The sequence below is a fragment of the Peromyscus maniculatus genome, chromosome 5 (assembly GCF_049852395.1).
Source record: "Peromyscus maniculatus bairdii isolate BWxNUB_F1_BW_parent chromosome 5, HU_Pman_BW_mat_3.1, whole genome shotgun sequence".
Lineage (NCBI taxonomy): Eukaryota > Metazoa > Chordata > Mammalia > Rodentia > Cricetidae > Peromyscus > Peromyscus maniculatus.
The window spans coordinates 73,664,408-73,691,201 of NC_134856.1; the positions used below are offsets into that span (position 1 = coordinate 73,664,408).

The 26,794-nt window shown below is 39.7% G+C and overlaps 1 protein-coding gene and 1 pseudogene across 4 annotated transcripts in view; one reads left to right on the plus strand and one right to left on the minus strand.

The window, feature by feature from the left end:
• Dnajc1 (DnaJ heat shock protein family (Hsp40) member C1) overlaps positions 1-26,794 on the plus strand; it is a 201,702-nt gene that overhangs the window by 146,419 nt on the left and 28,489 nt on the right. The gene's annotated exons all lie outside the window — the stretch shown is intronic.
• On the minus strand, positions 21,862-22,235 carry LOC102916506 (cytochrome c oxidase subunit 6A1, mitochondrial pseudogene; annotated as a pseudogene).

A 26,794-nucleotide genomic window follows, 5' to 3' on the forward strand; every position in this document is an offset into this window, starting at 1 on the left:
GTAACAATCCAAAATTATAATCAGTTTATCTTTCTTTTTAAGTTACATTAGAACATACTCTGTAATTCTAAGATTTAATTTAAGGCAGTTTCAAATATCAACAATTTTAAGTTCATCCATGTGGGTATGTCCTTTCCAAGGGATGCTCCTCCGAGAATACACACACACACACACACACACACACACACACACACACACACACACACACATTCTCTAGCATACTGAACCCTTTCCTCCCTCTTTTGTTCTTTTCTTCCCACCATTTTTAACTGACATTTTCTATATTACCTTAAAACTTCCCACTGATTCCAAAACACAGGAGGCTAATGTCCTAATCTCTTTACTTCCTGCAATGTGACACCTTGAAAACTAATCCTAGGGAACACAACTGTCTTCCTCAGTTTTCCTCTCAACTATATACACAAGGGAAGGCTTTGGAAGACCCCCAGCCTCTGTTTTCGGGTACTGGAAATAAGAGCACTGTCCTGAGTACTCAGGGGTGACTGGTGGTGGCACTTACTCTGCTCTGACTGTACTTATTTCTCCTCTGGATGATTTTTAAGCCAGTATTAGCCTCTCAGAATCGTATCAGTCAGTTGAAGATGGATGGCCTAAGTCTTCTTTATGAAATAAGAGTGGCCATTTGTTTGTATTATGGAATGTTCCAGAATGGATGTAATTTTTAAACTGGTATCTTATTACTGTGCCATCATATGTTACTGTATTGTTAGCATTATTACTAAGGTTTTTCTATATGTCATCATTGATTTTTGTTTTCAGTAAGCAGCTTTTCAAATATCTTATAGTTGCGCACTTTAAACCAACTCTCTGTATCAACATTTAAGAATACCATAGAGAGTTGTGTACTGGTGGATTTTTTTTCAACTGTTTCTTTGGAGGGAAGGAACCTGGATTTGTAGCACCGTTGCACTTCGGTGGCTTGCTTTCTCCCCTGTCAGCAGAAAGCAGTGTCGGGAAGAACTGCCTGGTCACTGCTCTTTTTCCTCCTCCAGACACAGTTTGTAGACATCCTTAATGACGTCACAATAATGAACTATTGCAAAAAAAGAGTGCACCCTAATCATCGGAGAGGCTCCAAGTCTGAAGTATTTTGAGCATCATGCTCAGAGTCTCCGGTGAGGGCTAGCTCAACCCTGTGTCACTTCTCTATGAGAACATTGGAAAGTGAAACCCTCTAAACTAAGCATTTTAGTCTCAAATATTTTGCAGATGAGATATTTGACACTTACTCTTCTTTTAGTATAAGTTAATTTTAAATTTATGCAATCTAATGTTTAATTTTGGCTATATTTAACAGAATCAAAAAGTTTTTGAAAGTGGTTGATATATTTAGGCTCCAGCATACCATCACTATTTGAGAAAATTTGAGTTTTTTACCTCAGTTAAAACAAATGTGTGTAACCTTCAGGGAAGTATACAATTTCCACCACAAATTAAATTCAGTCATTTCCTAGTCTCTGTAACCATCTGCAAAATTATTTACTTTAAGTATTTATGAGTTTGTGTAGACTATTTTCCTGGTGTTATTTAGAGGGCACAAATACCAGTCTGTTTATTGCTTCTTTTTGTTATCTATCATTCTGAAGATGCCGCTCTTACCTTTCTGTTAGTTGACTAGTGCAATTTGACTAGCACAGTGATTTTTAACCTGTTAAACTGAGTATCATTTTCCACATTTAAAAAAGAACCAAAAGAAACAAGTTAGTAAATGCTTGTCAGGAAAGTATGAGGGCCTAAGGTTAATTCACACACATAAAAACACATTATGTTGGTACCTAGTCATGGTGGCATACCCTTGCAGTCTCAACCAGCCTAGCCCAGCTGGCAAGCTCCAGGTCCCTTGACTCAAAAAACAGTAAATAGCTACTGAAGAATGGCACCCAAGGTTGACCTCTGGGATCCACACACATACACACGAACACACATATGCATGTTAAAAAGATACAAACCCTGAGAACACTGGAGTATTAATGAGACATTTTTGTCTGAAGATCTTATGAAATTTTTGTTGTTTTGTTTTGCTTAAGGCTTTTTAAAGTAATTAGACAATGAAAGCGGAAGTCTCCAGTGATGGGACTCAGCATTTTTCCTAGCATTCAACTCTTTGGTTAGTCTTTCGTTTTTCATGACAGAGTTTCTCTATGTAACAGACCTGGCTGGCCTAGAGCTCCCTCTGTAGACCAGGCTGGCCTGGAATTCACAGAGATCTGCCTGGCTCTGCCTCCTGAGTGCTGGGATTAAAGGCGTGCGCCACCACCAGGCCCAGCACAGTCAACTCTTTGTATTCATCCTTGGCAATATCAGCTTGCTACTTAACACTTATTAGTTAATCATCCTTGAAGAAAATTGTTTTTCTCAAATATATCTCCTAAAATACTTTTTTCCCATTTCGGAATAATTTGTCTGTGCTAATGTCAGTTCCAGAATATCTGTCTTTTGCCAAAACATAAAAATTTGAATTTTGCCTATTAGAAAAATGATATATTTTTGTGTATTTGTGTTTTAAATTATAGATACTTATTCAAGTAAAGAATATAGAAAAAAGGGTGAAACTTTTAGTATAGAATAGGTGTAAGTAAGTTTACCCCAGTAATTGCATGACACTATTAAAATGCACTCTGAAGTTCTTTGGATCACCAAGATGGAGAAGATCATTCATGTGAGGGTTTAAGAAATTGGAATGCTTACTCATTACATGTTTTGTCTTCTTGCTTCATTAACATCCTAGTTGGAGTCTTTTAAAATCACTTCTTGTGAAGATTAAGTCCCTGTATTTTCATAACTTTGTCCAAGATATAACAAGTATGATAGCAAGTGCATAATTTACCAGTTTTCTCAGTTTTTCCCAACAAATTCCTCATTTCAAGCTCTTCTTTGCCCAGAGCCTCTAGGAAGTCCATTACAGTCTTTGAGCAGTCTTTCCCTAAAGAAATGGGTATGTGTTATCTGAGAATGCCCCTCAGTCTCTAGAGGACAAGACAACCGTTGACAATTGCCCTCTCTGATGGCAGGTAACCCTGGGGCCTCAGCATCACTTACACTACCTCTCTCTAGCCAGATGTGCAGTGACTCCCTTCGAAAGTCCTGCTTTCTAAGCAGGACCCAAGAGTCCACAGACCTTGACCCCTTTCCAATTCTAAGAACTTTGCCTTGATTTTTCTCTGTCACTGAATTTATATTCAGAATTTCTTTTCTAATACTTCTTTCTTTAGCCAGGAATGGTGGTGCATGCCTTTAATCCCAGCACTTAGGAGGCAGAGGCAGGTGGATCTCTGTGAGTTAGAGGCCAGCCTGGTCTACAAAGCAAGTTCCAGGATGGCCAGGACTACTACAGAGAGAAACCCTGTCTCGAAAAACAAAAATCAAAAAACCCAAACATTTCTTTCTTTACATACAAATGAAATCTAATGGATGTTTTACAACTAAGGGCAGGGATTTTTCTATACTGTGACATGTTTCATTGTAACCAGAAGAATGTAGAATACAGTGAGGTTTCATATTCTGCTGTATTAACTAACTCATCTTGTTACAGTAACTTTCTTTGGATAAAAAGAAAATGGCTATAGTCTTGGCTTGAGAATTTTACAGAGTAGAATATAAAGCAGAAGCATAGAACAAAGTGTACATTTGTATGTATACAAGACTTACATCCTAGTTTACACAGACAGCATTTGTACATATTTTAATAAAATACTATGAGAATAATATGTGTATGTAAAGGTGAAAGAAACAGATACTTTTTAATTTTTCAAAGATTAATGTAATTATTAATGGTTTATCACTATCTTATTCCACTGTCTAATATTCCCTAATGTCATCTTCAGTTTAATAATCTCATACAAAAACTATTTCACACAACACAAAGGTACTCTTTATACCATTTCTCTTGTGGTGATTATTGACTTTAATTTTTTAAATATAAGCTTATTTTTCTCTTAGAAACTGTGTATAATGGAAATAGTTTATAATTAATTTTAAGAATGCCAAGATAACATTGAAAGTCTTTTTGTTATTCATTTTACATACCAACCACAAATCCCCCTCTTATCCCTCCTCCTGCTCTCCCACCCCTGCCTTCCCCAACCCCTCCTCCTGTCATCCCCTCCTCCCAAGGGGTAAGTTTTCCCATGTGGGGACAACTAAGCCTGGTACATTCAGCTGAGGCAGGACCGAGCCCCTCCTCCCTGCATCAAGGGTGAGCAAGTTGTCCAACCATAGGTAATGGGACCCAGAAAGCCAGCTCATGAGCCAAGGATAGATCCCGATCACACTGCCAGGGGCCCTTCAAACAAACCCAGCTACACAACTGTCTCCCATATGCAGAGGGTCTAGTCCAGGCCCATGCAGGTTCCACAGCTGTCGGTCTAAAGTTTGTGAGTTCCTGTGAGCTTGGTTCAGTTGTCTATGTAGATTTCCCCATCATGAGCTTGACCCCTCTTGTTCAAATAATCCCTCTTCCCTCTCTTTGACTGGACTCCCCTCAGCCTGGTGCTTGGTTGTGGATCTTTGCATCTGCTTCCATCAGTTTTTGGATGAAGGCTCAATCTACCTCAAGACCCAATGATACCACTCTTGGGCATATACCCAAAGGATGTTCAGTCATACCACAGACACTTGCTCAACTATGTTCATAGCAGCATTATTCATAATAGCCAAAACCTGGAAGCAACCTAGATGCCCCACAATTGAAGAATGGACAAAGAAAATGTGGTACATATACACAATGGAGTATTACTCAGTGTAAAAGACAATGACATCATGAAATTTTCAGGCAAATGGATGGAACTAGAAAATAACATCCTGAGTGAGGTAACCCAGACTCAGAAAGACAAATATGGTATGTACCCACTCATAAGTGGATACTAGATGTAAAGCAAAGGATAACCAGACTACAACCCACAGCTCCAGAGAATCTAGCTAACAAGGAGGACCCTAAGAGGGGCACACAGATCACCTTGAGAAGATGAAACAGAGATCTCCATTAGTAAACTGGGGATGAGTAGGGGGGGGAGAACAATAGAGTGGAGGGGATAGGGGATGAGAACATGAGAGAACGGGATGGTTGAGCTGGGGGAGGGACGGAGTGGGAGAACATTGAAAGAGATATCTTGATGGAGGGAAACATTATGGGGTAAGGGAGAAACCTAGTACTAGGAAAATTCCCAGGAATCTACAAGGACGACCCCAGATTAGACTACTAACAATAGTGGTGAGGGTGCCTGAACTGGCCTACCCTGATAATCAGATTGGTGGATAATTAAGTCTTTAGAGTGAGTCTTTTGTTAAGCCTGCATGTTGACTGACTTATAATTAATGACTGCTACCTCGAATCTTACTACATCTGTGTGCTTTGAAATCTGAGAACACACCTCATTTTTATAACAACTGATCTGCTACTTGTTGTACAGCAGCGCTTCTCAACTTCCTGATGCTGGAATCCTGTAATACAGCTCCTCATGCTGTGGGGACCCCAACCATAAAATGGTTTCATTGCTACTTCATAACTGTAATTTTGCTATGTTAAAAATTGTAATGTAAATATCTGATATGCAGGATATCTGATATGTGACCCCAAAGGGCTGCCACTCAGAGGTTAAGAACCGCTATTCTAGACATGTTACTGATTAACCGAATGCTATTTTCTTGTTGTTTTTCTTCTATATCTCCAATGAACACTTACAATAAACAAAACAGGTACTTAAGTAAATTATATTTTATTTTTGCAAAAGGGAAGTAAATCATAGAAGACAAATCATACTGTAGTGTTTTCTAGAAGTGTAATTTTCATAGTATTTTAAAATAAAAGTGACACAAACCTGTAGAGAAGCAGAGCCTTTTTTTCTTTTCTTTTGACTTTTCAAAGCCTGCATTTACCAGTCATTGGATAGTGCTAGCCCTCTGGGGTTACTTAGTAAGCTGATTATCTCCCCCCCCCAAAAAAAATCCACATTTGTATCTGTTACTCCCTTTTATGATATAAGATACCTTTCTGCATTCTGTAGTATAAGGTTTAGCTTTTATATTTTGTATTTCTGCTGTATTCTAGTCTTCTTAATAATGAGAATTTTTTTTAAGACTGAGGTATAATTCTTGGGTTGTTATGTACTAGTCATAAATGACCAGATGGTTTAAGTCATGTCCTTTTTTTCTTTATATCCACTGTGGGGTCTATAGGATAAATTGAATTGAATTACGGAATTAGATGGATCTCACTGATTTGCTTCACTCAGTCACTAAGTTCTCGTTGTACAGTATTATTTTTCACAGGACAATCTTATTGGCATTGTTTCAGTTCCTAGGAGTGTCTCTTCATATTCTCAACCAGAGAGGCTAGTCAGAAGTGAATTATTGTAACGTTGAATTAGATTCAAGTGGCTGCAACAAACGGTTTTCTTATGAATCTAAGAGATATTCTGAAACAGCAATGTAGAATTGAGGAAATAGTAACTTTTTAAAATTTTTCCTTCCTTCCTTCCTTCCTTCCTTCCTTCCTTCCTTCCTTCCTTCCTTCCTTCCTTCCTTCCTTCCTTCCTTCCTTCCTTCCTTCCTCCCCCCCCTTTCTTTCTTCAATGTGTATGAGTGTTTGCCTGCATGTTCATGAACCAGGTGTGTGCCTGGTGCCAGGAGAGGACAGAAGGCGACACTGGAAATACAGATAGTTGTAAGCTACCATGTAGATTCTTCGAATCATACCCAAGGCCTCTGGAAGAGCAGCCAGTGCTCTTAACCATGGAGCCATCTCTCCAGTCCTAGAAACAGTAATTTCTAAATATTTAAATAAAATGTTTAGGAGATCCAAGTATGCATTTGAATGCTAACTTACTAATTTATTATATGCATCAAACTACTCTCAAAAACCAGATAAGTTTTATTCTCTGTCATTAATCTGTATATTAACTATATATTAACACAGAGGAGAGCCTTTTATCAATAAGCTGTGAAAAATACTTTTTGTTAACTGGACATATTTATGCTAAAAAGAGTGATTTTAGGAAAGAAGGTACATTGAGCCAAGCCCCGTCACAGACTGTTTCAGATGAGCTAACAGCTGAGAACTACTTGTGTGATGTGGTGGGTCCAATATGAGATGAAGCCGGGAAGGCAGCTGAAAACACATAATGCCAGCTTCAGAAGCGTAGTTTTGTTTTGTTTTTTAATATAGTATAGAATCTTCAGGTTTTTTTAAGATGGAATTGAGTTGTTGACCAGATAATTAGGAGCAATAGAACAAAACTGTAGAGTTAAGTATAAAGGAAGGAAATTCCATAATTAATGCAGAAATGAAATTTAGATTTGCCTAAAATTACGATTGGTAAATGGTTGGAGCTAGGACTCAAAATGGTCAACTGACTCAAAGGTCAGTACTGTATCCACCTTCTATAGTACAAATATATTCTTTAAGCATGGAAAGGAAAAACTATTCAGAACTCATGTAGAAATAAAATTCAGATTTGCCTAAAATCATAGCTAACTAGTAAATGCTTAAAGCTGCGACTCACATGAGCTGTAGGACTCTAAAACTAATACCCATTCACCCTCCAGAACTGAAATCCATTGTGTTACAGTTACTCACCTGTGTCTGCTTTTAGGAGAGAACTGTACCTTCTCATTTCTTTTCGGGAGGGGGTTCTATTTTATTTTATTTATTATTTTTTAATCTTATTTTTTATAAAATAAATTTAATTTTATTTTTATAATTTAATTTAATTTTACATATCAGCCACAGATTTCCCTGTCCTCCCTCCTCCCACCCACCCCCTCCCCCCAGCCCACCCCCCATTCCCATCTCCTCTAAGGCAAGGACTCCCCTGGGGATTCAGCTCAGCCTGGTAGATTCAGTTGAGGCAGGTCCAGTCCCCTCCTCCCTTTACCCAGACTGAGCAAAGTGTCCCTGCATAGGTCCCAGGCTCCAAACAGTCAGCTCCCCCAAGACCCAGCTATACCACTCTTGGGCATATTCCCAAGAAATGCTCAATCATACCACAAGGGCACATGCTCAGCTATGTTCATAGCAGCATTATTTGTAATAGCGAGAACCTGGAAACAACCTTTCAGCTGAAGAATGGATAAATAAAATGTGGTACATATACACAATGGAGTACTCCTCAGCAGAGAAAAACAATGACATCATGAGGTTTGCAGGCAAATGGATGGATCTAGAAAAAATCATCCTGAGTGAGGTAACCCAGACTCAGAAAGACAAACATGGTATGTACTCACTCATAAGTGGATACTAGATGTAAAACAAAGGATGACTAGACAGCTACTCACAACTCCAGGGAGGCTACCTAGTAAAGACCCTAAGAAAGACACAGGGATCACCCAACAACAGAGAAATGAATGAGATCTACATGAGCAAACTGGACGTGAGGGGTGGTAATGAAGGGCAAGGGTCAAGGGAAAGAGAACTTAGGGGAGCGGGAGCCAAGAACAGAGAGGGAGAACAAGGAAAAAGAGACCTTATCATTTCTATACTGCAGTATTCTGAATACTGCAAAATAGTAGACACTTCCTTCAGTTGGTACTTGTTGTACACTGACCAACCTGTGCTAAGCTGGCTCTCCTAGATCCTGGATGTTTCTCTTAAATAATTGTGACAGTTTATTCTTTCAGCGTGTGAGAGTTCCCATTGCTCCACTTTGCCAGTACTTGATGGTGTATGCCGTTTGTCTTTTTGATATCTCAGTGTGAACTTTTTTTAATTTGTTTGGTTGTTGGGTAAGTGGATTTATTTTAACATTTTCTAAAGTTGGGATGAAATTTATATAACATAAAGTTACCATTCAGACGTGAATGGTTCAGTATCATGTAGTGTGTTCATAATGTTGGATGATTACCACTTCTGTGTAGCTCTAAAATGTTATCCCAATAAGAAATTCTGTACCTATCAAGCAGTTGCTCTGCTTTTTTGTCTCCTGCCAGCCCTTGCCAGCCACCAGTATGTATTCTATGTCTGTAGCTATACCTATTCTGAATGTTTTAAAAAAGAGAGAATCATACACTGTTTTTTCTCTTTCACTTGGTATGTTTTTGCTGTTTATCCATATTGTAGCTTCTATTGATTAAATAGTCTACCATATGTGCATACTATATTTATCCATTGGCCCACTGATTGGACCTTTAGGATGTTTCTGCCTTTAGACATTGTTATGAATGGTACTTTTATGTGTGTGTGTGTGTGTGTGTGTGTGTGTGTGTGTGTGTGTGTGTGTGTATGTATGTAGAATCCAGTTCTTACTTATTTTGAGTGTGTACAACTAAGTGGGATTGATTGCTGGTTTATGTGATAATTCTATGTTTAGGGTGGAGAAAATCTGCAATCTGTTTTCCTCAGCAGCTGAACTGTTTCACATTTTCACCCATAGGGTATGAGGATTCCATTTACTTTGTATCTTTACCAGAATTTGTTATTTTATTGTTTCTGCAGAGTTTGTTGTTACAGCCATCCTATAGTATTGATGGTATCTCACTGGAGTTTTAATTTATATTCTTCTAATGACTAATGATGTTAAGAATATATGTGGGTATGTTCACTATGTGTCTTTCATTGAAGAAATGCTTTTGGGGGTTGGGTTTTCTTTCTTTTTTTTTTTTTCTTTTTTGTTTGTTTGTTTGTTTTTGGTTTTTTGGTTTTTTCCAGACAGGATTTCTCTGTGTAGTTTTGGTACCTTTCCTGGATCTCACTCTGTAGACCAGGCTGGCCTCGAACTCAGAGATCCTCCTGGCTCTGCCTCCTGAGTGCTGGGATTAAAGGTGTGCGCCACCACGGCCCAGCTGGGTTTTTCTTTTAGTTATTGATTTTATAAACCCTTATTTGAAACATGATTTTGTAAATTGTAAGACAAATTGCTAAATGGTATCATTAATAAAAAACCCAGAGCCAGATATTGGGGTGAAAGCCAAAAGATCAGAGCAGCAGAAAGAAGCCAGCCATGCTCTTTGCTAGAATTCTCAGCCCAAGAGAGAGCTACTTCCTGTATACTCATGCCATCTTACTTCCTCTCTCTGCCCAGCCCTATCACTTTCTGTCTGTCTATACAGACCTCCAGACCTCTATGGTTAACTCGTGCTGGGATTAAAGGCGTATACCACCAGTCTGGCTCTGTTCCCAGTGTGGCCTTGAACTCACAGAGATCTGGATAAATCTTTGCCTCCCAAATGCTAGGATTAAAGGCATGTGCTACCACTGCCTGACCTCTATGTTTAATATAGTGGCTTACTTTTTCCTCTGATCCCTGATAAGCTTTATCGAGGTACACAAATAAAATATCACCACAGTAAATATTTTCTTAGTTCTATAGCTTTTATATCCACTTTCTTACAAATTTCAAGCAGTTTAAATTTTTGTGAAGTCTAATTTATATGTCTTTTTATTTGTATACTTTGGTAGCATGTCCAAGAATCCATTGTCAAACCAAGGACATGAATATAGCCTCTGTAATTCCTCTATGAATCTCATAGTTTGACTTCTTATAATAGCTTGTTGATTCATTTTACATTAACTTTTATGTGCAATAAGAATTAAAGGTCCAAGCACTCATGCGACAGAAGCAGGCGGATCTCTATGAGTTCGAGGCCAGCCTGGTCTACAGAGTGAGATCCAGGACAGGCACCAAAACTATACAGAGAAACCCTGTCTGGGGGGGGGGGAATGGAAAAAAAGAATTAATGGTCCAGCATCACTGTTTTTCAAAATTAAACAAAAAACTCTACCATACTGAGGTATCCAACAAAAGAATTAAAAGGAAAAACTGCACACAATATTGAGCACTGGCAAAGTATAGCAATGAGAATGCTCACTGGCTAGTTGTGTGCAGGAGTTAAAGTTATCTGAGGAAAACAGCCGGTGTCTAAGAGAGCTGACCCATATGCATACTCTAGCAATAACGCTTGGTCAGTGCACAGGAAGTACTGACTGAATGCATGGTCAGCACCATCTATCTAAAAACACTGTTGTCCCCCCCCCCAAAAAAAATGGTCTTGTCCTCTTTATCAAAAATCATTTGATCATATGGGGGTATATTTCTGGACTGTTTTATTCCGTTGGTTGCCACGTCTGTTTTTATTCTAGTCTCACACTATTTTGATCTCTGTAGCTTTGTAGAAAGCTTTGAAATTGGAAAGTGTGAGTTCTCCAGCTTTCTTTTTTAAAAATTTATTTATTTTTATTTTATGTGCATATATGTTTTGCCTGCATGTATGTCTGTATGAGGGTGTCAGCTCTTGGAGTTACAGACAGGTGTGAACTGCCATTCAGGTACTGGAAATTGAACCTGGATCCTCTGGAAGAACAGTCAGTACTCTTAACTGATGAGCCATCTCTCAAGGCCCCTCCAGCTTTTTTCTTGTTTATCAAGATTATTTTGACTATTTGGGGTTCCTTAAAATTCCATTGGATTTCTTTTGTTTTGTTTTTGAGATTATAATTTAATTACAACATTTCTCTCATCCCTTTCCTCCCTCCAAACCTTTCCATATCCCCCTCCTTGCTCTCTTTCAAATTCATGCCTTCAAAATATTTTCGTTAATTGTTATTGCTTGCATATATATATATATATATATATATATTCATAAATATAACATGTTGAGTCCATATGACATTATTTGTATGTGTGTTTCAGGGCAGACAGTTTGGCACTGGACAACCAATTGGTGTGTTCTTTCCTGGGGAGTACCACCTTTCCTACTCCCAGCTTTATTCAGTTGCCAGTGGGTCTTTGTGTAGGGTTGAGGCCTTGTGGGCTTTTCCCTATCCAATCTGGCATGTTTATGGGTATCATTCTTGTTCAGCTCATGTTTGGGCAGTCTTGTTAGTAAGTTTTACAGGTGTAGCTACTGATGTTGTTGGGAGATATAATCTCACAGCAAACTCCCTGGTCCTTTGGCTGTAATAATCTTTCAGCCCCTTCTTCCAGTGTTCCCTGAGACTTATGTGTGGGAGTGTTTTGTGGATACATGTGTCCATTGAGACTAGACTTCACAACTCTGCATTTTGGTTGCTTGTTGTTTTCTGTAGTGGTTGGTTTCTGTCTAATGCAGAGAGGAGTTTCCCTAGTGAAAGGTGATGACCACACTTCTCTGTGGATATAAGGACAGATGTTTATAGAGTGTTAGTAAGGATTAGACTGGTTTAGAAAATTGGTGGTTGTGGATTCTCCTCCAATAACCATGATTTCACTAACACTGAATTGTTAGCTAGGTTTTTAGTACAAAGTATGGTATCCCTCTTGTTGAATGAATCTTAAGTTGGATTTAAGAGTATTGTAGTGTTCAAACCATAATAATATTAAGTTTTCCATCCACAATCATGGAATATTTTTGTATTTATTTGAGCCTCCTTTATTTTCTTTCAGCATTATTTTATAGCCATGTATAAGTCTGTTGACAGTTTTTTTCTGAGTATTTTATTCTGTTCATTGCTATTTTAAATTGTATCTTGATTTTTCATTTTTAGATTGTTCTTTGTTAGTATATAGAAGCATAATTACAGTTAGGCCTGGTGGTTAATGCCTATAATCCCAGCACTGAGGACATCAAGGCATGGAAGAACACAAGTTTTAGGCCAGCCTAGGCTATACTGCAAGACCCCAATTCTAAAAATAAACACACACATACACCTAAATAAACGGGGTCCATAGCTCAGTCAGTAAATGTGCTTCCTACATAAACACAAGAATCTGAGTTCAGATCCCCAGCACCACAGAGGATCTGGATGTGGCATCCAGCTGCATAGAATTTGTAACCCCAGCACAGTCATCCGGGACACGAGATAGGAGACTCTCTGGAGTTGGCTACTAGCCACTTGGTAAACTCCGGGGTCAGTGAGAACCCTAACACCAAAAGTAAAGTGGAAATAGACTGAGGAAGACACTTGGTGTCAGCCCTTGACCTCCACATGGACACATACAAACAAGTGTGTGTGCGTGCACCATACACGTTTCCCTGGGTGGCTCAGCACCATGCTTGGAGTCTCAGTTCTCAGTGGGGAAGAAGGCGCTGGAGCTCCCTGTCCCTGTGCTACTGCCTCTGCTTACATCACTTCCTGAACAGGGTTTGGGAGCATAGATTTAACCCTAAGGCGAAAGAGCAAAGAACTAAATACAAATTGAATCTCCAGAAACGGCATGGTAAAGGACCAAGACCTTCAAAGAAACAATAGAAGAAACGTTTAAGCCATGGGGACAGAGTACATTAGTTTGGAAGAGACTGAAAAAAATGATTAAAGGTAATTTAGAGAAAATTTTATGTGAATGGAGGAAATATAAGGCTTTTTTGAAAAATCAATAAAAAGTTCATGAATTCTGTGTAATACTTCTACAGTAGCCTTGCTAGTTCTCCCTAAAAGTGTACAGTATGTTTCTGTTACTGAAAGACAGCACTATTTTTCTTTGAATTTATGAAACTGAGCTCTTCACCTCAAAGGTCATAGAGTTACAACTTCACTGAGCTTCAGAGTCAGCTAAATAAATGTGTTAGACAATCTTAATATGCATGCATGTGGCAGAAAATAAAACTTCAGTTTACTCCTATAATGATACCTGTCTCCTCTAATTCCAAATTATGTTCAGTTTATGCAGGGGTTTCCTAGGTGAGCTGACACTTGCACGGACTGTATACTGTAATGGCCATGCGTTGCTCAGTGACTGCATGCTCTCCAGCAGTGCATGTGATGCTGGCAGTCTTTCACCAACAAGCACACTTTTCCCTGCAGCTTCTTCATTCATTAAGCTGACAAGAACCTACTGGTTTCTGTGTGTGAGGCATTTGCGCTAAGAAGTGAGGGTATTACATTTGAAAGCTCAGTCAGCTCTGCTCCCTAGAGTTTAAGTTTTCACTAAACAGAATTCTTTTACTTGATATTTCCAATTATGAAATTTTATATATCTCTCATCCATATACTCACTGACAATTTTTAGTAACTGGACTATTAATTTTAATATAGAGTATCCTAATTTATAAGAAGGCACAAGTGGAATTTTCTTGCAGACAGTACAGCACCCTCTGTTCGTCCTCTATATTTACTCTCATGTATGCCTACTGTGGTGGTTTGAAGGAAAATGGCCCCCAAGGGAGTGGCACTGTTAGGAGATGTGGACTTGTTGGAGTGGGTGTGGTCTTGTTGGAGGAAGCATGTCACTGTGGGGGTGGGCTTTAAGGTGTCCTATGCAGAAGTGAGACAGTTTACTTTCTGTTGCCTATGAGATGTTAGCTCCTCTCCAGCACCATGTCTGCCTGCATGCCACCATGTCGCACCATGTTTGTAACAGACTAAACCTATGAAACTGTCAGCTGCCACCCCAATTAAATGTTTTTCCTGTATAAGAGTTACTGTGGTCTTGGTGTATCTCTACAGCAATAAAAACCCTAAGACACCTGCATTTCCAGAACTTTCCAGTTTCAAAACCTTTTACTTTGGGGCTAGAGAGCTGACTCAATGGTTAGGAGCACTTGCTGTTCTTGCAGAGGACCTAGGTTCAGTTCCTAGCATCCGTATGGTGGTTCACAGTCATCTGTAACTCCAGTTCTGGGAGGTCCAATACCCTCCTCGGGTTCAGCACACATATGATATACATACATACATGCTGACAAACACACATAAAAGTGAATAAATCTAAACAAAAAGATCTGTAACTTCCCTTTTATAACCTTTAATACTATCTACTATTTAGTGATTAACCTTTAATCACTATCTACTAAAATTCAGCATATCTAAAACTAAACTTCTCCAATTTTCAAATACCTGTATTTGCATCTTGCTGTGCTTGTTTGATAGACTCATTTATTTGTTTATGTATTTTTATTATTTACTTTTTCCTATTATAAATTCCTTTTATTTGGGATACTCTCTGTTCACCTGTCTCATTTTGAAATCTCTCAGTACTGCCATCCTGTGCTTACAATATACAATTTTACTGTATGTCCCAGCTTGCCTGGAATGTCCTAAGTATATGCAGCCAAGCTGGCTTTGCACCCCTGGTCCATATGCTGGGATTATGGACATGTACTTCCACTCCTGGCTCTGCTCTTTGGCTTCTTGAGACAGAACCTTCCTATGTAGCTGGCCTTGAATTCCTGGGCTCAAGAGACACTTCCTCCTGTCCCTCCCTAGGGGCTGGGATTTATAGGTCCTTACCTCTCCCTAATGGTCGTTAGGTCTTTCACTGCAGAATACCTCTTTCATAAAGGTATTTTCTTACAAACTCATTCCAGAAGGGTCTTTTCTTATATTAATTCTTACAGCACTTAATCTTATAATTGGCTGTATAATGTTTTGAGTTAACTAGTATATTTTGATTGTAACTTCTAAAATGTTTAGCTGCCTGTTGTGTGGAAAATACGTGTTTGGGCAATATGGTGACAAATAGAAGTAGCTAATTATACTATAGCTAGTATATAATAAGTAGCTAACAGGAAAAAGATAAGATGTCAGCGGAGGGCCGGGAGAAGGCTCAGCTTTGGGACTCTAGGTAGCTGGAACTGAGCCTGCTGCTCCAAGTGTGGTCTCAGAGGCCAACTCTTCTGGGAAAGGAGAGCAGGAAACTTTAGTCTTCTAGACCAGTATAATCCCAGGGGCTGTAACAAACACCAAAGCAAAGATTTCTAGGCTTTTCACAAACAGGCTTTGGGGGAGTTTGGTTGGAGGAAAAACAAACATGTGCTCCAGTGAATATGTGCTCAGAAGAGACCTCGACTTTGGTCAGCAGACACAACAAAGAATACAACCAGCATGTCAGCAGCAGGAAGGAAGAACAACCTGAAAGAGACCATAAAACTAATCAGCCTTCTAATGGTTACTAAGGAAAAGAAAGGATAAAATCATGCTGAGTGCGATAGGATAAGCAAGAAGTGTAACATGTAGGACTGAAGTGTTCATTGAAGACTTGTGTAGACCATGGAAATGAAAATTTGTGTTGTTTAGACCACTGGAGTGATAATTCACGAACCAGAAGTTGATCTTTTATAAACAAAAGATGAGGATAGAAAATACAAGAGTAGCTAGGAATGTAGAGTGGGAAGATAGAATTCATGATGACAGTTACAGATGGAGAGATTGGGAAATGGGGCATTAAAATAATGGCTGAGATTTTCTAGAATTGGTAAGACAGGTAAGTCCCTATATTTTAGAAATACTCAGTGTCCTGAACAGGATAAATGAAAACATAGAAGCAAATCAAGGAGAAATTATTGAAGCAAATGAAGAACCTTAAAACCAACCATACAGAGAAAACAAACACCAAATATGTAAGCAATTAACTTTCTTATGTGCAATAGAAGGTATTGGAAGAAAGTAGAAAATACCTTCAGAGTGTCTACATTTTACAGAAAAAGAACGAAACATACATGCACTTAAATAAATTAATACTAACAGTATGCAAGTAATGCACCTTTACTATGAATATGCTTCAACAAAAAGATTGAAACCAATTATGGTGGCACCCTCCTGCAATCTTGGCATTTACAAGGCTAAGGCAGGAGGACTGTAATTCAAGGCCTGCTTAGGCTAAGAGACTCTGTTTTGGGGCTGGCGATACAGTTCATCAAGTAAAAGCATGACCTGAATTGGATGCTCAGAACCAACTTAAAAGAGAAAAGAGAAAATCATCTCAGCAAAGCTGCCCTCTGACCTCCACATGTATCTATGGCATCCACACAATAAAAATATGCAAAAAGTTTTTCCCAGTTATTTTCTGTGTCTTAGATTTGCTTTAATATAAAACTGGAGAGAGGGAGTTGTAGTTTAGTAGCCATGAATCTCTATTGGTTATGAAGGAATGATCACTGCAGCTAGGTAGTGAGCACATGGGAATTATATTGTACTACTGGGTCTATTAAAACATAAAATCAAAGTAGAACTAATAGAATCCAGAGCCTCATATATGCTAGGCTAATGATTGTAGCTGGAGAGCTTCTCTCCAGCCTCTGCCAAGCCCTGTCAGTCTGACAGTCCACTTATAAAATAAACACACAGACGCTTATATTATTTAAACTATTTGGCCTAATGGCTCAGGCTTCTTGCTAGCTGTTCTTATGTCTTAAATTATCCCATTTCTATTAGTCTATAAGTTGCCATGTGGCTCGTGGCTTACCGGTACCTTACATCTCGCTTGTCATGGCGGCGGCTGCCAGGGTCTCTCTGGCTCAGCCTTCCTATTCCCAGAATTCTCTTCTCTGCTTGTCCCGCCTATACTTCCTGCCTAGCTACTGGCCAATCAGCATTTTATTTATACAGAGCAATATCCACAGCAGGTGATCTTCCACTGAGCTGTCCTTCCTATCTGTGCTTTTAATACATTGATAATTGCAGTTGTTTGATTTGAAGTAACAAATGAATTCATGTGACAAAATCAGAGTTAGATATTGGCAGGTATTATTTGGGAGCAGTGGGACAAGAATTTTCCATTGTTGTTGATAGGAAAGTCAGTTAAAGCTTCTTTGACAAGTAGTTTGACATCTAATTATAAAGCTGAAACTATTCATGATATTAATCAGAAATTCCTTTTTAAATATATTTAGAGAAAGATATGCATACATAGACATATTCATCCCAACAAAAGTAAAATATGAAACAACCAGGATATTTATCAGTAAAGGAAATAAATGGATAAACAGTCATAGTGCATAATGGATTAAATATTATACACACAAACTCTCCAGAGAACCTCAGAATTTAATCATATTTGGAAGTAAGGTCTTATTTAAGATGACATCATACTGAAATAGGATAGTCCCTGTGGTGGTTTGAATAGGAATGGCCCCATACACTCATGTGTTTGAATGCTTGGTCACCAGGGAGTGACAATGGGAGGAAGTATGGCTGTGTTGAAGTAGATGTGGACTTCTTGGAGGAAGTGTGTCACTGTGGGTGGACTTTGAGGTCTCAGGTGCTCAAGCCAGGCTCAGTGTGGTGTTCTCATCCTGCTATCTACCAATCCAGATGTAGAACTCAGCTATCTCTCCAGCATCATATCTACCTGTGCATTACCATGCTTCCTGCTGTAATAATGGACTAAACCTCTGTCCTGGTTAGAGTTTTATTGCTGTGAAGAGACACCATGACCATGGCAACTCTTATAAGGAAAACATTTAATAGGGGGTGGCTTACAGTTCAGAGGTTCAGTCCGTTATCATCAAGGCAGAAAGCATGGTGTTGGAGGAGCTGAGAGTTTTACATCTGGACCAGCAGGCAGCAGGAAGAGAATACCACACTGGGCGTGGCTTGAGCATCTGAACTCTCAAAGCCCAGCCCAGTAACATTTCCTCTAACAAGGCCACACCTACTCTAACAAGGTCACACCTCCTAATAGTGCCACTCCCTCTGGGCCTATGGGGGCTTTTTGTTGTTGTTGTTTTTTGTTTTTTGGGGACAGGGTTTCTCTGTGTAGCTTTACGCCTTTCCTGGATCTTGCTCTTTAGACCAGGCTGGCCTCGAACTCACAAAGATCCGCCTGCCTCTGCCTCCCAAGTGCTGGGATTAAAGGTGTGCGCCACCACCACCCACCATGGGGGCCATTTTTATTCAAACCACTACAACGTCTGAAACTATAAGCCAGCCCCAATTAAATCTTTTCCTTTCTTAGAGTTGCTGTGGTCATGGTGTCTCTTCACAGCAGTAGAAACCTTAAAAAGACAGTCCTGAAAATCAGTGATATGCATGTATTTAGAAAAAATAATAGGTATATAGAACAGCCACAAGAAAAGAGTTTTTAGAGTAACACCACAGATATTGTGGTGATGTCACTGTAGTCCATGGAAAACTAAGAATTGCTCGAAATCAACAGCAGTGGGGGTGGGTCGAAGGGTGAGGGGATTACCCTACAAACTTCCAAACTAAATCAGTCCTACCAAAACCTAGGTTGAAGGCTTCTAGCCTCCTGATAGTGAGTGAATAAGTTTCTGTTGTTTCAAGGCACTCCGTGGTAAATTTTGTCAGCCATACTGGGAATCAGATGAATAACAGAATATTGCAGAGAGGTTAAACTTAACAAATTAGAACTATATGCATCAATTTGAGTAAAGTTTGAAAACATACTGTCAAGAGGGAAAAGACTTCATGACATGATGCAGTTTATGTAGCTCCAAGGGCCACAAGGGGAAGAAGGAAACTGTCTACTAACAAGCTAGTGGAGTTGACTGGACAAAGTGACTTTGAACTTCATAATAAAAGTGAATGAGCTGCACTGGAAATTACCACTCCATGAATATGAAATGCCTTTCCATTCAGTACGTTCTCCAGCAAAGTGGAATCTTAAGGGACCCCAAATAGGGCAATCTTGAAAAAGAACAGAGGCAAGATCTCAGACTTCCTGGTTTCAAAACTTATTGCAAAGGTATAGTGCTAAGTGGTATTGGCATAAACTTAAGAACCAATGAGTTGGATAAAGATCCTAGATATAGACTTTTGTGGTATGATCAAATAATGTTCTACAAGGACCCAGGAACATTTGCTGGACTGGGGGAGCCTACAAATAGTACTGAGAAAACAAGATACCTACATGCTATATATGTATGTGTGTGTGTGTGTGTGTGTGTGTGTGTGTGTGTGTGTGTATATACACCCAAAATGGATCAAAGACAAAGGGAAAGTTTCATTGCGTTGGATTGGTCATGATTCCTTGAATATGACACCAAAAGCAAAAATAAACAAACAAAAAAACTGTACCATTTACCAAAGTTAAAAACTTCCACCAACATGTGTCACCAAGCAGTGGTGGCACACTTGGGAGGCAGAGGCAGGTGGATCTCTGAGTTCGAGGCCAGCCTTGTCTACAAAGCAAGTTCCAGGACTACACAGAGAAAGCCTGTCTTGAAAAAACAAACAAACAAACAAGCAAACCTTATCCTGACAAAAATGTCATATAAATTGTAATGCTACCTTAACTTTATATGAGCATTCAAAAGATTGCCACTTTCAACAGTTGTCTTGATGCAGATTTTCTTTTCAACATTCACTATACTTAGATTTGTAACCTAAGGAACTGGATTATTAAACTAAAATTGGGGAACCTGGGGTCCCCCATAGTGCGATTATTCATAGCACAATGAATTTAAGGTTTTCTCAAGTTTTGTAGGTTTCTGTTTCTTCTTGCTGGAAAATAGGGCATAGGACTAGAATATTTCTAATTGAAATGAATCTATTTTAAGCAATACAGTTACTTGAAAATGTTAACTTTCATGCTTTAAAAAGATAGATTCTAGCCCTAAGAATCAAGTGTCATTCTATTGAATATTGTAACCTTTGAAAAATACTTAGATGCACTACTGTAAAGTAGGATAGAAAAAAATACAACATATTTTTAATTTTCCCTATAGCATTTATCAGTCATGTGCCCTGATTTTTTTTTTTAATCTCTTCAATTTCTTTTGGTTTCAGTTTTTTCCCCAGTAGGATAATACAGAAATTTTTCTGCCTGCAGACAGAATAGTTTTTCTCTTGAGATCACAGTTAATTTTAAGAGCTATAAATCTATAAATTAAAATGTCCCCTGAGACATGAAAATTTTCTCCGTACACCTCTGACTGCACAGTCAAGAGCACGGCCCTCCCCTTCACTGACCTTAGGTGTGGGTGTAATTGTTGTCAGCCCCACTTAAGTACAATTGCCCACTTTAAGCGTATCTTGAACTTATTTTCCTACCTACTAAGAGTCTGGTTTTGCATGAAATCTTCTGTTTTATCCCCCAAAACTTATTTAACAATTATTCACTGACTTTATAATGTGTCGCCATTGAGAATGTGTACATGAGAATGAAACATGGTTGTAAGCTATACTTAGAAACAGTTCTATGAAGGGATATATACACACATATATATTGCAGTAATTTAAATAAAACTGTAAAATGTTATGGGGGGAACTTAGCAGGATTAACCTAAGTATCATGGGGAGTTGGGAAGGCTTCTCAGAGAAAACAGTTCTCAGTGGAGGAGGAGGAGTTACTGGGTAGGTAATTTAGAACAGTGCATTCTGGGTAGAAAGGAAAGATTGCAAAGGGGCAGCCATGTGAGATAGCTTGAGTATTTAGCACCAGTAGCGTTAGCTAGCTGAAGATGTCCGAGGCAGAGATTAAGACGAGATAGAACTAGAGAGGTAGGCCAGGTCCGGGTACCCAGTCTTTAGATGCCCCACAGAGGAACTTGGGATTTTGTTGTCTTTAGGAAATGGGAAGTATTGGTGGATTTTTAGTGGTGAAAATCTTTGTGATCAAATTTGTAGATCTTAAACTAGTTCTGCAACCTCAGTGCCCCTGCACAAAGGGGTAATCCCATTTCCAAGGCTGTCTGGAGGACTGACTGGCAGGATGCTTGTGAAGCACTTAGGACTCGGCATGGTGCTATCAGTTCAGAAGGTGCAAAGCCTTAGGGCGTCTCACCTACTGCCCACTCCCCTGGAGCCTCATCTCTCTCTCACTTATTCTTCACGAGACCCCAAATTCAAATTTACTGTGATTATAATTTGCATATAATTGCTTTTTAATCCGTTAGTGGTGTTAAACAATTTCCTGTAGTTATTGGTTTTGTTTTGTTTTGTTTTGTTTTCAACACAGAGGTTCTCTATTTAACAGTCCTGGCCATCCTGGAACTCGTTGTGTAGACCAGGATAGCCTCCAACTCAGAGATCCGTTTGCCTCTGCCTCCCAAATACTAGGATTAAAGGCGAGTGCCACCACCACCCAGCTGTGGGCTATTTATATACTATCTTTGGGGGGGGGAATTTTTTTTAAGTTTAAGTTATTTATTTAAGCCATCTCCTCTGAGAGCAAAGGGATGGAAGATTGGTGTAATGGTCACCTTTTGATACAAGGAAAGATGCGCTTTCGTGGTCCACACACAGAGTAGAGTGCTGTGGTCCCTTGCCGTCTGGGGGAAGGTGCAGGTTCTCTTTACTCGTCTTCATAGCCAGTCGGAAGTGGGTTCGTATGAGGGTTGTGGAACAGGGTATGGTTACCATCTCCCCAGGGGAAGGGCTTGGTCCTGATGCGGAGGTGGGGGTCGGCGACGAACTCAGCCCGCTCCTGCTCTCCTCGCCGCGACGTGAGGAAGGCGGTGAACATGCTCACTGCCACCCCTGGCAGCGCCACGAAGTAGGTGAGGGCCTTCCACGTGCGAGCTGAAACCTCCTCGCCGTGGGAGCCACTCGACTTGGGCCGCCCCACCCGTGGCAGGGCCCAGCCCAGCAGCCCGGACAGCCGAGACGCACACACCGCCGCCACCATCTTGGAACTGGAAAAATTTTTGTTAAGATCCTTTGCCCATTTTTTTTAAACTTCATACATAAACATTGTATCTACATTACTACCACCCCACCGCCTCCCCAATTCATGTTCTCTTTTAATTATTTTTACGTGTGTGTGTGTGTGTACATGTGTATATAACCTACTAAGTCTACCTAGTGTTGCTTATACATATGTATCTCCTAGGCTAACCACATCCAATTGAACATCCTATGTACTATAAACCATCCCTGGAGGAAGTTAATTTTCCATCTCTCAGAAACGTATAGCTCCTTATCTAGGTGTGGGGCCATGTGGTATCCCCTGCCCGTATTGGCATGTCAGCTAGTGGTGTCATTGTTCTGGTCTTGGTTGGTTGGTTGGTTGGTTTTTTTGAAATAGGCTTTTTCTGTGTAACTGTCCTGGAACTAGCTCTGGAGACCAGACTCACAGAGATCCACCTGCTTCTGCCTCCCGAGTGCGATTAAAGGCGTGCTCCACCACCCAGGTTGTTGTTGTATTCTTTTTTTTTTTTTAATATTTATTTATTTATTTATTATGTATACAATGTATACCTGCATGTATACCTGCGGGCCAGAAGAGGGCACCATATCTCATTACAGATGGCTGTGAGCCACCATGTGGTTGCTGGGAATTGAACTCAGGACCTCTGGAAAAGCAGCCAGTGCTCTTAACCTCTGAGCCATCTCTCCAGCCCTGTTGTTGTATTCTTAATACTTATCTTTATACCCACAAACAAATGCAGCTCTCACCTCTCATCAACAGGTAGAGACTATTAAAGAGATCTACAACGGGTCAAAATGCAAAGAAGGGACTGTAGGGTGCCCAATCCCAACTGATAGATCTGCAGTGCAAGCCCTACACACAAGGCTCAGGAAAAACTGCAGAAGAGGAGGCAGAAGGATTGTAATTGCCAGAGGCCCAGGATGCCTGTGCTAGATAGTGTCCTCTAGGTGTGGCAGGGTAATTCATCTTTGACAGTTTTAAAATTTTTTAGTAGTAAGAATTCTTTGGGAGGGAGGGGCTGGAGAGACGCTCAGTGGTTAAGAACACTTATTCTTACAGAGGAGCTGGGTTCAATTCCCAGCATCTACATGGTATTTTGCAACCATCTGTAACTCCTGTTCCAGGGGATCCAATGCCCTCTTCTGACCTCCATGGGCATACAGGATGCACATGGTGTACACAGATATGGGTAGACTAAATACTCTCACATAAAATATATAAATCTAATTAAAATTTTGGTTTAATTTTGTGTGTGTGGGGGGGAGAGATGTATGTGTGGAATTCAAAGAAGAGCTTTATAAAGACCATTCTTCCACAATTTCACATGGAGTTCAGGGATGGGACTCAAGTGACCAGACTTGCACAGCAAATACCTTTACTGCTGAGCCATCTCATCAGCTGAAGAGAACTTGTTATGCATTCTGGATACCAGACCCTTATCCGGATTGAGACTGTTTTTCTAATACCACAAAATTAGTATCTCTCATTCCCTGACTTTGTACCTAGCCTTCTCTTTTTCTTCAAGAGGTACAAGAAGATAAGATGCTTTGTAGGGAACCATGGAGTTGGCCTGGCCTAGCTGCCTTGAGAAGCATGCATCATTGGTTTTTCAGGTTAGAGTCCATGGTTCCTGGGGCACTGTACCTTCTAGTTCCTGAGAGACTGGCCTGCTCCCTCAGGCAGCAAAGCATTCAGGCCACTTAGTGTTTCTCTGTATGTTCCCTCAGGAGTTAAGGAAGCAGAGAAGCTTGACAGGACAATTGGTTTTACACATTAATCTTGTGCACCCTGCATAGCTTGCAAACTTCCCTGTATCCTGGCAACTACAACTGTATTGATCCTGGAACCTGCCATTATATTCTGTTGCTGATAAAGGTATAAAACGTCTGATTGCTCTCAATAAAATTGCCACAGCTTAAGTTTTGTGAACCATCCAACTAGCCTAGTTTCATTCCTCATGGCCATATCAGGTGACCTTGCCCCAGTAAGTAAGCGCAGGCACTTAGAATGTTTTATGCAAATTATAGACCCCCACTCACAACTGTATTGGCAAGAAATATATTCAGCCATCTGACCATGATTTAGGACTTTGTGACTCCTGCAAGAAATTTGAAGTGGCTGAACCAGGACTAGATGGATTCTTTTATACCCTTAGCTGTGCTCTCACCCAAAAGGTATACCAACCAGATTGGCATGTGCTGCCACCAGGAAAAGAGGGAGGTCATACCAATCAAGGATAAATCCTGAATTTTCTAAGTAAATATCTGTTAGCATCTACCCCTTGATTATCTAGAAAGTAGCTAAAAGGAAAAGGTTTGTTTCTGGGGTCGGTTGCTTTTCATAACTAAAATGTAAAGATGAGGAAAAAGTGAGAGAGGGAGTCAGAATTTCTGTTTGTTGTAGGGGATTTTTGTTTTGGGTATTACATGGCTTTGGCTGTCCTGGAAACCGCTATGTAGACCAGGTTGGCCTCGAACACTCAGAGATCCAACTGCCTAGAGTCAACTTTTGGAGCTGATGTTTGAGGAAGCCTTTCCAGTGTTCAGCAATCCCAGATATCTGTAGACTGCAGGGAACATGAAGGTTGCATCCAATATTTTTGACTCCTGGCCCGTTGTTCAATGGCTTTAGCAATGAAAGGTATACTGGTGGCTGACTGCAAACTGTCTGAAAGGCTGAAAACATGGCAAGATTACTTTCAAGATCTACAGTAGTGTGGTCCCGCTTAGTTGACCTGATGGGAATGGCAACAATAGTCACCTGAGAAAGAATCACAGTGAAAAAACACCATCCTAGCTCCAAGAGGAAATCAAAGCTCCACAGTAAATCACATCTGCCAGAAGTGACCAGGGGAGTAGTCTCCTTCATTACAAGAGAACTGTGTCCATTTTTGGCAAGAGCCACGCAGAAATGTAGTCTTGTTGATGGATTTATCTCAGTTCTGGAGCACTTGCTTAACACCGAAAGCAACAACAGAAGAGTCGAGTCCCCTTCTGTGTCCAGTCTTTAGTGGTGGGTGTACTGCTTTGTCCAGCTTGTGGAAACAGAGGTTGGAAGAGGCTCCTCAGTAAGCAGCTTCAGTATGAGCCCTCGTAGATGGTGAGAGGTGGCCACCTACAAGCCAGGAGGGAGGGTCTCACGGATTTATCTTCCTAAGAGTAAAGGTCATTTGAGATTGTTTGGTTTAATTTTATCGCTCTTCGCATACCATTGATTTACACAGAAGTTTGTCAAAGTCACTTTAAAATTGGAAAAGAAATTATATAGCTGAAAACTGAATGCATTCTAAAACTGTAAAAATATAGTTAGAGGAATACTATCCACAATATATCTAAGTCTTTGAATTGAACTAAACCAACTAAAAATGGTTCAAAAACAAAAATTTAACATCTATTAAATAGAAAAGGACCTTTTACTATTAGAATATGAGAATACAATCAGTGATATGTATTTTTCTTTAAATGTAGCCATAATTTTTCAGTCAAATAAATTGCATAATACTTTATATTTCATGTTTTATGGTCTCAAACTCGAAGGGGAAACTGCCTGTAGGTTCTGTAAAATAACAAGCTTTCCCTTGCTACCTCCAAACCCTGTAACCCAGGAATATTAAAGATTTTCAGAGGCACTAAGTCTTTGAACATAGCAGGGTTTATGGCGAAAATCCATCCCAAAGGAGTATTATTTTGATAATACAATTTAAATTTCCCTATTCATTCTTATGTATATATATTTGGGGGTCATTACGTAAAATATTGAATAATTTGAAAACTTACTTTTTATTTTGTATTCAGTATGGAGATTTATTCCCAGAGAGGGGCTTTTCTGATGCAAAATTGGAATGCTTGTGTAGTCACAACAGCTGTCCCCACACCATGTGGTGTCTTCCATTACTTTACTGTAGCGATGAGTTTTTGGCCCAGTGTTTCAGTAATATTGGACACACATGGTTTTAAGTGCAAAGCAGTATGCTTATGCATTCATTTGACTTTGACAGCTACAGTTGGCTCTACATTAGAACAGGGAGAATACATTCACACCGCGGCCACCCTCATGGCTGCTCAAGGAGCTGATCACAGTGGGCTCTGTTCCTTCTAAAGACACCACTAACTATTGCTGAGGAATTACACAGGCACCAAAGGCCCTGCCGCCGTAGGAGAGGGGATAATGAGGAGCTCAAAGGCCACACTCAGATTTCAGTCCACGGTTCTTATTATTACCCATCTTTTAACGACAATAGTAAAAATCATGGCCATGAAATAACTAAAACTAAAAGGAAGTTTGCTGAGGCAGTCAGGGATTTTTTTTTTTTCTTTCAGATTTTCAATACAGGTATTTAATTTAAATGAAATGTTGCCTTCCCAGGAAAACAGTGGTGCTATGTTGTTAGACTTATTAGCAAGAAATTAAAATCTGATTGGTTCTTAATATTGACTGTTGATATATGTAGGTTTTTGAAAAACAGTCCATTAAAAATAGCAGTTTTGCACAGATCTCTGTTAAAACTGATGTAGATATCAGGTGACTTGCTGTGCTCT